We start from the raw sequence: 14602 nt of genomic DNA, 5'->3' as shown, positions 1-14602 counted from the left end.
AGGATCATAGCGTACTGGTCTAGATAAGTGATAGGATTATAGCGTACTGGTCTAGATAAGTAATAGGATCATAGCGTACTGGTCCAGATAAGTGATAGGATCATAGCGTACTGGTCCAGATAAGTGATAGGATCATAGCGTACTGGTCTAGATAAGTGATAGGATCATAGCGTACTGGTCTAGATAAATAATAGTATCATAGCGTACTGGTCTAGATAAGTGATAGGATCATAGCGTACTGGTCCAGATAAGTGATAGGATCATAGCGTACTGGTCTAGATAAGTAATAGGATCATAACGTACTGGTCTAGATAAGTGATAGGATCATAGCGTACTGGTCCAGATAAGTGATAGGATCATAGCGTACTGGTCTAGATAAGTGATTTGATCATAGCGTACTGGTCCAGATAAGTGATTTGATCATAGCGTACTGGTCCAGATAGTGATTTGATCATAGCGTACTGGTCCAGATAGTGATTTGATCATAGCGTACTGGTCCAGATAAGTGATAGGATTATAGCGTACTGGTCTAGATAAGTAATAGGATCATAGCGTACTGGTACAGATAAGTGATATGATCATAGCGTACTGGTCCAGATAAGTGATAGGATCATAGCGTACTGGTCCAGATAAGTGATAGGATCATAGCGTACTGGTCTAGATAAGTGATAGGATCATAGCGTACTGGTCCAGATAAGTGATAGGATCATAGCGTACTGGTCCAGATAAGTGATATGATTATAGCGTACTGGTCCAGATAAGTGATAAGATCATAGCGTACTGATCCAGAACAGTGTTAGGATCATAGCGTACTGGTCTAGATAAGTGATAGGATCATAACGTACTGGTCTAGATAAGTGATTTGATCATAGCGTACTGGTCCAGATAAGTGATTTGATCATAGCGTACTGGTCCAGATAAGTGATTTGATCATAGCGTACTGGTCCAGATATGTGATTTGATCATAGCGTACTGGTCCAGAACAGTGTTAGGATCATAGCGTACTGGTCTAGATAAGTGATAGGATCATAGCGTACTGGTCTAGATAAGTGATTTGATCATAGCGTACTGGTCCAGATAAGTGATTTGATCATAGCGTACTGGTCCAGATATGTGATTTGATCATAGCGTACTGGTCCAGAACAGTGTTAGGATCATAGCGTACTGGTCTAGATAAGTGATAGGATCATAGCGTACTGGTCTAGATAAGTGATAGGATCATAGCGTACTGGTCCAGATAAGTTATAGGATCATAGCGTACTGGTCCAGATAAGTGATAGGATCATAGCGTACTGGTCCAGATAAGTGATAGGATCATAGCGTACTGGTCCAGATAAGTGATAGGATCATAGCGTACTGGTCTAGATAAGTGATAGGATCATAACGTACTGGTCTAGATAAGTGATAGGATCATAACGTACTGGTCTAGATAAGTGATAGGATCATAGCGTACTGGTCTAGATAAGTGATAGGATCATAGCGTACTGGTCTAGATAAGTGATAGGATCATAGCGTACTGGTCTAGATAAGTGATAGGATCATAGCGTACTGGTCTAGATAAGTGATAGGATCATAGCGTACTGGTCTAGATAAGTGATAGGATCATAGCGTACTGGTCTAGATAAGTGATAGGATCATAGCGTAGTGAGAAATCTGGGAGCACGAAATAGCGCTAAACAAAAACAATTGGTAAAAGTATTTCTAATCGCACAGATTTTTGGTGTTGGTTTAATTACATGACTTATCCAAACTAATTGAAACCATTATATAAGCTTTGTTGTTATTTTTATTTTGTTTTTCTTGTTTTAAAGTCATGTTCTTGTTACATAAAAATTACATTTATTCTTCAATGTTTAAATCAAAACTATATGTAAACCAATGTTAACACATTTTGTCCACAGTCCAACAGAGAACTAACTTCAACAAGATTAAAACTTAGAGATGAAATCAGACGTTTACGGCGAACGCTAAATATTTGTGAAGAATTTCTCAATCAGCATCGAACAGTTTGTCAGTATTCCTAACGACATTGATTCGTCTGTGCTTTTATAGACGCATAGACCTATTTTAAATTATATTGTAATCATATGAAATTTTGATTACGCTTTCGTGAAAATGTATTCTATTTATTTGTATAACATAGAATTTGGACCAATGTCCATAAAAAGAGACAGACAGTTAAATATTCACATACCTATATGTCTATGTAAATATTCAAGTACTTTCTTAAATCAGTTAAACGATTTTAATATAAGCCTATTTTTGACTGTAATAAAATACAAATAACAATGTTTTTCGAAACAAATGTCTATGCCAACTAAGAATTTTTTCCTTTAGAATATCAATAATGATTTGTATTATTATTATCATCATAAGTTTTACACAATTGTACAAAAGTAAAAAAAAAATAATAATAATAAATTATAATTGCAAATAAATCTATATATTATATGATCCAGGTGAACTTGCCTATATATCAACGACTGTCCAACATTTGAGATAGAAATGTACGAATATAGACATATGTATACCTATGTCTATGTGTACGATGCTTGAAGTGTCTATGTTAATAATTTTATCTCCGAGGAATGAAAAATTATTGTGTCTGTTATTTTTATCGTTGGTGAATTTTGTGAACTTAAATAAGATGTATTAAATAATAATGTCGCCCTTCTTAATTCTGTAGCATTTGTTATGCATTGTTAGCTAATATATTAGTATTGATTTATTGTAAGTTATAGTTGTAAATATAAAAGACGTCACATTTGGTTGTTAATATATTGTTTATATTCTTTCAACAGGTTACTTTGCATTGATTGGTTTCTTACTACTAAATAGGCCTAGGCCTACAGTTTGCATTGCGCAATATTTCTACATTTTTCTACTAGATCTTCTACACTACATGCATCTCTAGTTATGAACTCAACCCACTTTGTTCATACCGGACTATTAATTCACACTTTCGTCATAGTAAAAAAAAAAAGTAAAATGTGAACAATTTATTTTGACAATTTTTCATTATCATATTCAGCTGAAATTTCGAACATAGGCCTAAACTCGTGCTGCGTAACAAATTTTTTTTTTATTAAACTTCACAAAGATTGCTTCATTAATTATTGAACTTAATTATTGAACTGTTTTTTACTTATCGTTAAATTATCTATGTGAATCAGGTAAAAGGTTATTTTGTACTTTTCTTGCATATGACCGCCCCCACAAAAAGGTATAAGATTCAGTTTTACTGTATTATTTGAAGAAGGAGGGATCGTTTTTTTTCAATTTGGTTTTTATCGAACGGAACAAGATTTCTATATGATACTTATGGCGGGTAAACTTAGAGGAAGAGTGCTAAAGACCCTACACAAAAGATACCCTTAAGGCCTTCCAAAGTAAGCTCATATCTACTTCTACCCTTTAGTTTCTTTTATAAAAACAGACTTCACAAAATGTCTGCATTTTCTATAGGAGACCCTGGTAATAGCTTTTAAATGGGGATTTCCCTTAGCTATCGGATAACTTAGGAGTATGTTTATTTCGTTGCGTGTCTAAGGTGTGTCTATTTATAGATGTCAACATTGGCTTACTATAAAATCAAAGATAAACCTATATCTTGTCGGACTATAAAAATCTATGATTGGATAGATAGATCTACATTATGTACATTGTATATCGCATTTTAATTAAGTTTATCTTTAAAACTTTTTCAACTTGAAATGTGATTTTTTTTATCATGACCCTTAAATTCATAAAGTCATCTAAACCTATAAAGCGGCTTGGGCGTCAATCAATCTGATTCTGGCCCAGTGCTCTTTGATTTTTAGTTTTTTAAAATGTTTATTTATCTTTATTATTGAGGAACACGGAACACGAGTCTCGTTGTGCTAAATGTGACTATTGTCTCTGCCTCAGTAAAACCACTAAATTTTTAAAAAAGTCTCCACAACGTAAAGTTTAAAGAAAAGTAGTGACACTAACAAGCCTACTACAGAGTTTTACAAAGAATATATCCCCTTTGTCTTTCTGGTAAATAGTTTGTACACGTCATTTCTCCCACACCCAATCTCGGAGACTCGATTAAGTTGAAATTTTGCGCAATTATTTCTTGCACCTGAGGTTTAAGTTTTGGCACATCGGCAAATTTAGGCCATGTCGCCTAACAAAATAAGAACCAATATAAAAAATAACCAGTTAGTCAGTTAACTAATTAATTAAATAACTAGGTGTCGGAGAAATAATGTGTACAAACTTTTTACCAGATAGACAGAGGACAAACAGTGATGTGATATAAGATTCGTAAAAAACGCAATAAAAATATGTATACTAAAAATAAAAATAATAAGTAAAAATAAATAAATAATAAGGCTATGTCATCTGCGAATAGCAGATCTTCCAGCTTTTGTGTGAAAGTCGTTTAGATTCCTTTCCCTGAATTAGAGTAAGCTTCTTTTAGCACCCAATCCGATACTAGAAGGAACAGGAGTGGTGAAAGAAGACATCCCTGTTTGACTCCTGTTGTGACTGGAAACTCCTCTGACAGTTTGCCCCTGTAGGCTACTTAGCAGTTGAAACCATCATAAAAGTTTTTGATTATTATTATTACTTTATTTGGGTTCCATTAATGTCTCATTACTGCCCAGATAGATTTTCTGTCGATACTATCAAAGGCCTTTTCAAAGTCGATAAATGTTACATAAAGAGGAGATTGCCATTCTACAATTATTCTATGTGTTGCTATTTGGTCCGCGCAAGATCTCCCTTTTCTGAATCCGGCCTGTTCTTCCCTTAAGTGTTCATCACATGCTCCCTTTATTCTGTTTAGTAGGATTCTGCTGAAAATCTTGCTTGGTACCGACAACAAAGTGATGCCTTGCCATTTCTCACATTGTGATAGATCTCCACTCTTTGGTAGTTTTATTAGCAAGCCTTTTTCCCACTCACCAGGAGGTGTCTGATAACCAAATTTTGTTGAATAGTTTGTGCAGTTGGTCCGCTATTTCAATTCCTACTTTTTGTTTAGGACTTCGGGTGGTATGTTGTCAATACCAGTTGCTTTATTTGACTTCATTTTTTTTCTCCTTATGAAGGAACTGAGGCGGGAGCTCCGTGATCGAGGTCTCAAGACAATTGGAAATAAGGAAACCCTATAAGCACGCCTACGGGAGGATTTGATGGAGCAAGAAGCAGATCCGGACACATATCTTTTTGAAGTCGAACCAGATATGGAATATATGCAACAACAGATGGCAGCTGTACTTGAAAAGATGAATTCTCAGCAAGAACAGATGGGAGCTGTGCTCGAAAATATTTTTTTGCAAAAGGGGGGGGGGTGAAAGCTGCCTACCATGGCTCAAAATCGTAGCCTCAACTTTCTTGTTATAATATTAAAGAAAAGAACTGCCCCCTATTCGGGCCCTCATACCTAATTGATAGGGGCCTATTAAGTGCACAGTAAATACTTTTTTTCATGAAATAAAAAAAAAGAACTAAAAACGTGAACAAAAGTATTCACTGTACACATTGTTAACTTTATCCGTGAGGCCCGTGCTTCACTACGTTCGATCAAACAAAAACTGCAAACGCTGACTGTGGCTGCCGAAACTGTCAATAATTTTACTAATGCATTGCTTTTCGTCGCGATGGACAAGCTGGTGATGAACGCTTATCCTGCAGTTCTTATATTCTTCTTTGCATTGCAGCTTTTAGGATAAAGACAAAAAAAGTTGAACTGACCATTATTGCTTGAAAAGCGAGATGTAATGAAGAAACTTAAGAATCAAGATATGTAACGTAAAGCCGTGTTCTGTAATAACTCCCAAAATCCAAACATGTTGTTTTTTTTTCTCAGTGTGTCTGTCGACTGCGAATTCTCGGCAGCAGCAACTCAATATCCGGAATCAGGTTTTTCTGCCAGCAGTCTCTACTTCCTCAATATGACATCACTGACGTGTTCCTCGGGATGGTCAAGTTGCTTTTGATTATGTCATTCAGGATGTACTGTTGAGCGGCCACTGTGTTAAGTTGGAAAGACTGCAACACCGTGGAAACTGGTTCAAGAACAGATATTTAATGAACGACAATGAAAAGACAAATCAGAAACAAGAGGAGAGGCATTTACTACACATGTGTAGTTTGTTTGGTTTCACTTGCAGTCGTTATTTTAAGATCCGCCAAACAGTCAAAGATCTCAAAGTTGAAACTTAAATCTCGTATGGATTAGTATTGTTCAATTGATTGTGTCTCACACAAAAGAAGTAAATTTAGCACCAACGCTATCGCTATGGACAGTTACGGAAAAAGAATGCTAGCCATCACGGGGCAGCCTTGGCCGAGTAGTTTGTCCATGTCTAGACTGTACAATGACATCACATGCAGCGCGTCTTTCTGAACCACAGGAACTAAACCAATGAAGTCGAATACAATCGCAATCAACAAACCGAACACTCAAAGACATCTGCTCAGTGCCTGAGATACCTACAATTTCTTCACTAAAATACCCAACAAATGCAGTTAATTGTTTTTGTTTCTTGCTTCTGCCAGTGCTCCGTTGATCCAAATCAATGTTTTGACTTTTGACTTAGACGTTGTCATGTGAAGAACTTTCTTGTATCTCTTCTTTTGTAAACTGGTGGACGTGTTTCACCTGCTATTTTATCGACGTCAATATATGTACACTCTTTACAATGAAACTAGATCATTTATGACAAATGAGATATAAGATTTCTCCACTAAGGCAAAAAAAAAAATATTAAAAACCTTAACTAAATATTATAAAAAGTAATTGTGGCAGTTTACGTCTCGAGACAATTTTTTCCCTTTGCAACTTCTTGTGTGACTAAAGAGGCCAATCCTTTGCACTTTCACCCTTCTTTCTACAACTGTTGTGTATGACAACTGCAATCCAGGACCTTTCCTTTAATGCTAGCTCTTCATATGGATCTATCCAGTGCCACTTGCTCCCTAGCTGTTAATGTCGATTTTGAAGAGCTTTATGTCGCGTTTGCATATATCAGTATACCTTAGCAGTGGACGACCAGCGGAACTCCTGCCTTCTGTTAAATACAGAATGTCTTCTGATAATATATCTTGTGGCATTCATAATAACTAAATATATGTGCAAATGAAAACAAATCATCAAGGCTAACATGCTTTAGAATATTTGACACCCTTTTTAGTGCAAAGAATTACAAGCCTATAATAAATCGTACATGGTCGGACGTGAACTACAGATTTGCGTATTCTAGTTACAATAATAGCATATCTTTACAACTGTACTTGCATCCCTCCCCCCTGCAGGCGCCCATGCTGTTTAGCGAGATTGTTATAAAATAATCGTTTGTCCTGTCTAAGCATTTTTGTAACTTATTATGAAACTGCCTGGTAGTTTTGTTTGGATGTTTTGTTTGAGGGTCATTAAGCTGTCACACCGTGGTAAGATATGTGCATCAGACGACAGAATACTTATATATAATCATGGAATATTACCAGAGAATTTCAAATTGCTTTTTCATCTTCATAAGTAGTTGAGAAAGGCTTCAGGAATTTAGCCAATGTTTAAAAAAAAAAAGAAACAAACAAACAAACTGTAAGACATCACTAACCAAGGGAATGACGATTAAACCTGAGTAAATTAAAACCAAAAAGTGAAATGAAATTTAGGCTATTACCAAAACATCATGAAAATGGGAAAACAGGCCTAGGCCTATATGGTACAAAAAAGCTTATCCGCTGCCGAGGACAAACGCAGACAGCGAAAAGAAAATCTAAATCGACCACCTGCGGACAATGGTTATGCTTGCCTTAAATGTGGCAAAATATGTAGGTCACTGCTGGGGCTGCGCATCCACGGGTAATACTGCATTCCTCACTAATCGTCTGACTCGAAGACAAGCCTTATTATTATTTTATTTTCCACGCCTGAATATAACATTTGTGTATAGCTGTATTCTTGTAAGGTTGTGAGACAGAATCTAGATCTAGGTCTGTGAATCTGTGTAGTGTAGAAAAAATCTGGTCATTTACTATTTTGCACATCCGCTTCCTGACCTACATAAACAGAAGAGAATGTTTGTGATTTCGTGGATGTAAATAGAATTTCTTTCAATGGTAAACTTTTAATAGACATTAGATCTTTAATCTAGATTATCATATAAATTATAGACGATCCTTCAAAAGGAAAGATAATTCTAGTTCTATACGTCGTACGCGTGTCCATGTCTTTCCAGTCATGCATCATGATCATCAATGATTTGATTATGATCACAGATTGAAATTCATATCAAATCAATTTTTCATCATCTGAATCAATTCAATCATCATCATCATTCATCATGGCATGCATGTTCTCATGTTGTTTCAAATGTTTGAATATAAATTATAATATAGTAGATTCTTATATCTAAACACTGACCTACGGGAACTAGGTCAAATTTTTATTTGGTGAAGGTTTAACTTACAAAAAAACTGAAAGCAGATTCTTATTCTGCAACTAAAGGACTATAAAAATAGCTGTATAATTTTCCTTTGAATTACCACTCATAGTCAAGGCAAGATTTTATTTTAAAATAAAGTGGGTCACTTCATGCTCCCATATTGAAGGCAGTTTTTGGGCTTTCTCCTCACTTGGACAGTGAGCACTGTCATTGTACACCACTATGTAATTGCTAATAAATTAAATCTGTGTTACTTAATTTTTTTTTAGATTGTATTAAAAGAAGTAGATTGATTCACTATTGCAATATGTATTTATAGTCTATTTCCTCATATACTCTGTCTCTCTCTCTCTAGTAATCTATGTGTAGAAACAGACAGAAATAAATCTATATAGATTATATATCTATAAATTAATTATTATAATTTAATAAACATGATATTTTCAACTAGGCTACATGATGTATTTCCTCTGTCTTTCTTTTAATTCCCATCCAAGGACCCTCTTCTTGTTTTCATAAGTTGGATGTTCGTTTTGTGACACATTAACACCCCCCTCTCTCCCATAGATGCTTATAATTCTTTTCATGACTCTCCCCCCCCCTTTCCCTCCACTGCCTGTTGGATAGTTTGTGACACTACACACTGAGTGTATACTTCTCCTCACTGCCAGCTCATCTGGAGTGATCACCTACAGTGGGCATGGTCTCTGGCTTCAAATTAGCAGCCCGCACTTTTTCTTTCATTCAAAAATTATATATTATAGATATCTCGATCTAGGTCAAGCTTATTCATTGAAAAAATCATAGATTTATTAATCCCAATAATATTTCTTATTTCGATTTTGCTGTGTCCAACGAAGGAGACTGAGCTGAATTCATTATTATTCGTTGTACACCCCCTTATTAAATTTTATTTAACGGCTAACGGTATAAATGTGATTGGAATGTCTTTCTAAAGATGTTTGGAAGTTTATTTTGATATGCCCATCAGCCTACGATCAAACAGGCTCATAATATAGCCTTCATCCCTTATATGGGTATGAATTGCCGGGGGAGGTTAAAACAACAGCTTTACATACATGGTTACCGAGAATCTAAAAAACTGCCATCTGCTTTGGAAAAACGGAACAAAATTACCGGAACTTATCTAAAATTGGACATGCGCAGTCCTGAAACATCGATTTTTGCTCCAGACATAAAAATAAATTAATTACAAACAAAAAAAGCGACCCGTTCATTGAAGGAGAATTCGATGGAGTGTGCAAAATATAAGAACCTACTATATATAGTAGTTTATTTATTTCGGACATTCGCTGTTTTTGTGGTCATTAAATAATTATTTTAATATTTATTATAAAACTAGCGCGCTGTATAATGTGCTTGTCCATTTTCCAATGATTCTGAACCAATTTCCTTCCATTTAGCTGTCTTATATGTACGAAAAACAAATTTCAAATGTGTAAGTCAGGTTGTTGTTTTTTCCTATGTTACCCGGATGACTTTACCTCTTCCTAGGGTTAGGACTATATTTTCTGATTGGCTAAGTCTATACTAATGAGCCCGGCAATATTTATTCTGTTTATAGAGCTGATTTATTTGATTTATAAGCCAAGTTGTCTGATTCCATACTAATAAAAAATTAATGGGGTGTCCGAATTAAATTACGATTTTATTACCAAAATTTATTTCGGACAGCCAGTTTTGGACATCAATAAAAAAATGATCTTATATTATATTTGTTCGTTTGTTGTTGTTTTTTTAATAAATAATAATAAATAAATGGGCAAATGTTTGGAGTGAGCTTGGTACATTGAATGAAGTTAAATGCTTAGATCTAGACCTACTAGAGATAGATCTAGATTAATATAGAGAGAATATAGAGGATTCAGTTAGGCAAGAATGGCTATCCTAACCTGTACTATACTACAAAAGATCATCTGACATCTGTATTAGAAATGTATTAAATTAATAAACAAAAAACACAAACATTCAACACACATCTAATCATGCAAAAATTCAAACATAAAATAAGTATAAAAGTCAGTATGAAGTCACTATCCCAGTGACCTAATTTTGGTAGAATAAGTGTGTTCATATTTTTACTTTTTGTGTTCGTATTTATGCATAATTCCAAAACATCTTAATGATTTAATGTGAGGGATTATGCCTGGGGATCTTAAAATTTAGTTAATGTTAGTAAAGAATTAAAATATGAGTTTATTGAGGCCTAAATATAGAGACTGTCCGAAATAAATAATGTGGGTCAAATTTGTCTGAATTAAATGAAAACATGCGACCTCTTTGACCTTAAATATAATAACAAATATAGTTTAGGGGTACAAATATAAGTAGTCATCATTATTCTCCTTAATAAAAACTAAAGAAGATTTTGATACTTCATTTTCTTTTCTATGTCGAACCATTGTCAAATAATGCGCTGTCAAAGTCAAACTTTCAAATTTGGGCCTATAGGTGTCCGAATAGCATAAACTACTCTAATATTCTATGAATAGTTTAATGTTTCCTTTTCCCGTCATTTGACATTTGCCTCATTTGGGTTGCATTATTTGATTTTTTTTTTAATATTTAGATTAGATTATTAGATCTAGAATAGATCTAGATTGATTAGATTATATAAATTTAGATCTAGAAATCTAGTAGATCTGTCAGTAGTATCATTAATAGTCGTTATCAATCATTAATTATTATGATTATCTTTTTAAGAAATCATCATCATGTAATGATGTATTAGTATTATTGTTATCAAAAACTCGTAAACCAAACATATCCCCATTCCCCGGCATCCAGAGAAAGGGAAACACATAGATTGTACAACTCTAGGCCTATCTTGACTAGTAAGCAAATATTGAAATAAATCTGAAAGGAATAAATATTTAATATTGTTATAAACCTGGTGGTGGCACAGATGGGGGTAGTGGTGTAGGTGTTGTCAGCCGACGCAAATCGTCCCAGGCCAGTGCTAGATGAGCGGTCAACCGTGACGAGTTACGACGGTCAGCCAAGTCGAGTGTCAACAGGACGGTTTGGGAAGGATCGCCGTCGTGAACAGAGCTCAGGGGCGTCACGGGGGATGTAGTCATGTGACGAAGCTAGAAATGTCGAGCGCTGTTCCGTCCGGTTCTAGAAGGCCAGTAGGGACCCTATATAAAGAGCGTAGGTGTCCAGTCAAGATGGTTCAGAAAAGGGGTTCACGACAGAAGGTTCACTACAGCACAGTTCAACGGTGTGGTTCTGTACGGAGCATTACGGCGGTTCAGTGCGGAGTACTGTCAAGTACAGTTGAGATGACTGGCGTCTTGATCTTGGTCTGTGATCGAGTCTGACACGAGCCTAGTGTGTGAAGTCAGTCCAGAACTGTTGAACCCAGTGCAAGCCCGGAACGAGACGGAGAGGCCAGTGCAAGAATTGATACTGCAGAACGGTGTTATCGGAGAGATATTTGTACAGTGTACGTGTTGCCAATTGTACAGTATTGGCTGTTATTTATTCAACTATTAAAGTGTTACGTTACTGTGGAGCCCTGAGTTGTCAAGTTCTTTAAGTTGGTGGTGTCTGGTGCAGTTTGCAGAGAGCCTGGATAGTGAGATTCGTAACAATATAGATTCTATATCTACTATAATCTATATCTAGATTATACTAGAATAACTAGATTGTCTAGATGATACTACTAGTACTAGAGATCTATGTCTAGTACTAGAGATCGATGTCTACATAATATTATAATCTATTCTAGATGTATATTAAAAAATATTATTAAATTGAAATTTTAGTTATCTGTAGTGTAATCTGTAGTCATTCAAAGTCATGTTCATGTTGAATGTTGGTCTATTCTGTTAGGTTTAAAAAGAGTTATTGACTGAGATAGTCTAGAAAGGAAGTCAGCAATTACATTTAGATCTAGTTACAATCTAGTAAAAGGCTATTTTTTTTTATGCTTGGCAACGAGCTACGAGTATGATCCCATCACTTGTCTGGACCAGTTGGGAAAGATAGGGAGAAAGAAAGAGGTTTTGAGAGAATGTTACTGTGATATGAAGAAAAAGCGTTGCATGACTTGAATTCAAACTTGAGGGATCAATGAGGTAGTTCCGAATCTCTGACCTACTTTATAAAAAGTCACGTGACTGTGGTCTTATACATGGCAATATCTTCCTATGATAAGATCTAGTAGACCTACTAAATAATCATAAAAATTAGTGAATTATTGTAACATAGTTTTTATTACTTAAAGATGTATAGTTCTAGACTATTTTCATTTTAAAATTACAATGAAATCAATGATGTCATTAATGTAAACAACACACCCACGTGACTGAGAAGAGATCCGGAACTACCCCATTGTCTGCCAGCAAAGTGTTAGTATGGAAATAGAAGGTTTTATAGTGAACTGTTTTTGATTTCAAAATTTTAAGTGGTGACCTGATTCTCTACTGTACTCAAAATATAAAGAGGACTAATTCAGCTTATTAATCCCACCACATCTATCAAGTACAATTTCTTTCCCTTGTTCATTACCAAACAAAATAATTAATTACCAATAGTGGCAATAGTTAATTGGTTAAATTTTTATTGATTCTTGTTTTGTAGGAACAAGAAATATTTGTGCGAGATTTCAACTTTAATCCGTGATTAGGTGTGGGAGAAATAATGTGTATAAACTTTTTACCAGACTAAATAGTTCAGTGTTTTATTTTGTTATTCATGTACTTCACTATAGTTACTGTAGACATGGATGCAAGATCGCCGGCTATAGCCGGCAAAATCGAAGTTTAAAAAAAAGCTTGCCGGCAAACGCCAGTCCGACTGATTGCCGATTCAGTATCGGACTTTTTTTTTTTTTTTTTGTTTTCACATTCACGTTTTGTACTTTCAAACTAAAACTTAAAAAGTCGAATTCAAAGAAAGACAGGAAGTTACAATTCTTAAGTTACAGCGCATGCGCTATTTCCGAACTTTCGCTTTGTATCAAAAACGTAAACAAAAGTTAGAAACAAATCCGTATGGTCCCGGCCTGGGACACCTAAGTTAGATCTAGCAAGTAGATCTATTTATCTAGATCTAGATCTAATTCTAATAAGTTTGATAAGATAAGAAGATCTATTTCTACATTTTAAAATGATCTTAGAAGTTGAACGTATTTACTTAATTTATTATTTACCAATTTACCCGAAAATGCGAAATTACCGTACCGGATCATCGCCGTATTAATAATGGTAACGATAGTTATAAAACTTAGATATATATAATAATATAGATCTAGTCAATTCTAGTCTTGCCTTTTTTAAAATAAGTTTTTTATTATTAGATCTAGTCCTAGAATCTAGTCAATCTAGATTTAATTATATCCAGGGACTAGACCTAGTCAGGCTAGATCTAGATAATTCATTAATTGGAATAATTATCTAGAATCTTATAGTTACAATCTACCGGGCACTAGCCTGACTAGGTCTAGTCCCTTCGGCAGAAGCAGCATAGATCAAAAGTAGATCGTATCTTTAGTATTATTTTATAATCTATTATCAGATATAATATTCTACTAGTAAAGTCTAGATCTAATTAAATCTAGATTCTAGATCCAGTGGCGTAGCTACCAATGTGCGGGTGGTGCGGGCCGCACAGGGCACCAAGTGGTAAGGGGCACCAAAATTCTCCCAGCGTGTATTAATTTCCTATTTCCCTGAGCTTTTCAGTAAAAACGACCAATTGTACGGACACGAGCAAACATAAACTACTGTATTTTAAACATGAACTAACGATTTACAAACTAATCATGTCGCTATTTTGTTTCATCTCCTTGACTATTTCTTCCATACAATGTAAGCTATAGAACAGTTTGAATCTAATTTACTAGATTTATTTCGGACACACGGTACATGTTGTTACTACACTGATCAATGCTCTGTAATATAAAGAAGAAGATAGGCCAACCTTTTTTTACTTCATTGTTTAGTCCATTGGTTTAATCTAGATATTGAGTTTACAAATATATTTCTAAACTCTAGCTCTAAACAAGTCTTAGTTTATTCATTTCTTTATGATTCTTAATAGTTTAATTTTGGAAATAATTGTATTGTAATGTCAATTTTTTTAAATAAGCTAACCTTTGTTTTCTACTATGTTTTTTTTTTAACTAACTAGTTAATTGTAATATT

General features: G+C 34.8%; 1 protein-coding gene across 7 annotated transcripts in view; it reads left to right on the top strand.

The window, feature by feature from the left end:
* Positions 1–14602, top strand: part of LOC106054432 (uncharacterized) — a 44371-nt gene that overhangs the window by 9376 nt on the left and 20393 nt on the right. For 5 of the 7 annotated variants that reach the window (XM_013210288.2, XM_056020583.1, XM_056020584.1 and 2 more), the window contains one exon: positions 1902–8103. The gene's annotated coding sequence lies outside the window, so the exon portion shown is untranslated. Of the gene's footprint in view, positions 1–1901; positions 8104–13347; positions 13664–14602 lie in introns of those variants that run through there. The other 2 variants (XM_056020586.1, XM_056020582.1) reach the window with 2 other exon arrangements.

Source organism: Biomphalaria glabrata, chromosome 2 (assembly GCF_947242115.1).
Source record: "Biomphalaria glabrata chromosome 2, xgBioGlab47.1, whole genome shotgun sequence".
Taxonomy (NCBI): domain Eukaryota; kingdom Metazoa; phylum Mollusca; class Gastropoda; family Planorbidae; genus Biomphalaria; species Biomphalaria glabrata.
Note: the sequence above shows the minus strand (reverse complement) of the source record. Positions and strands in the feature narration are given on the sequence as shown.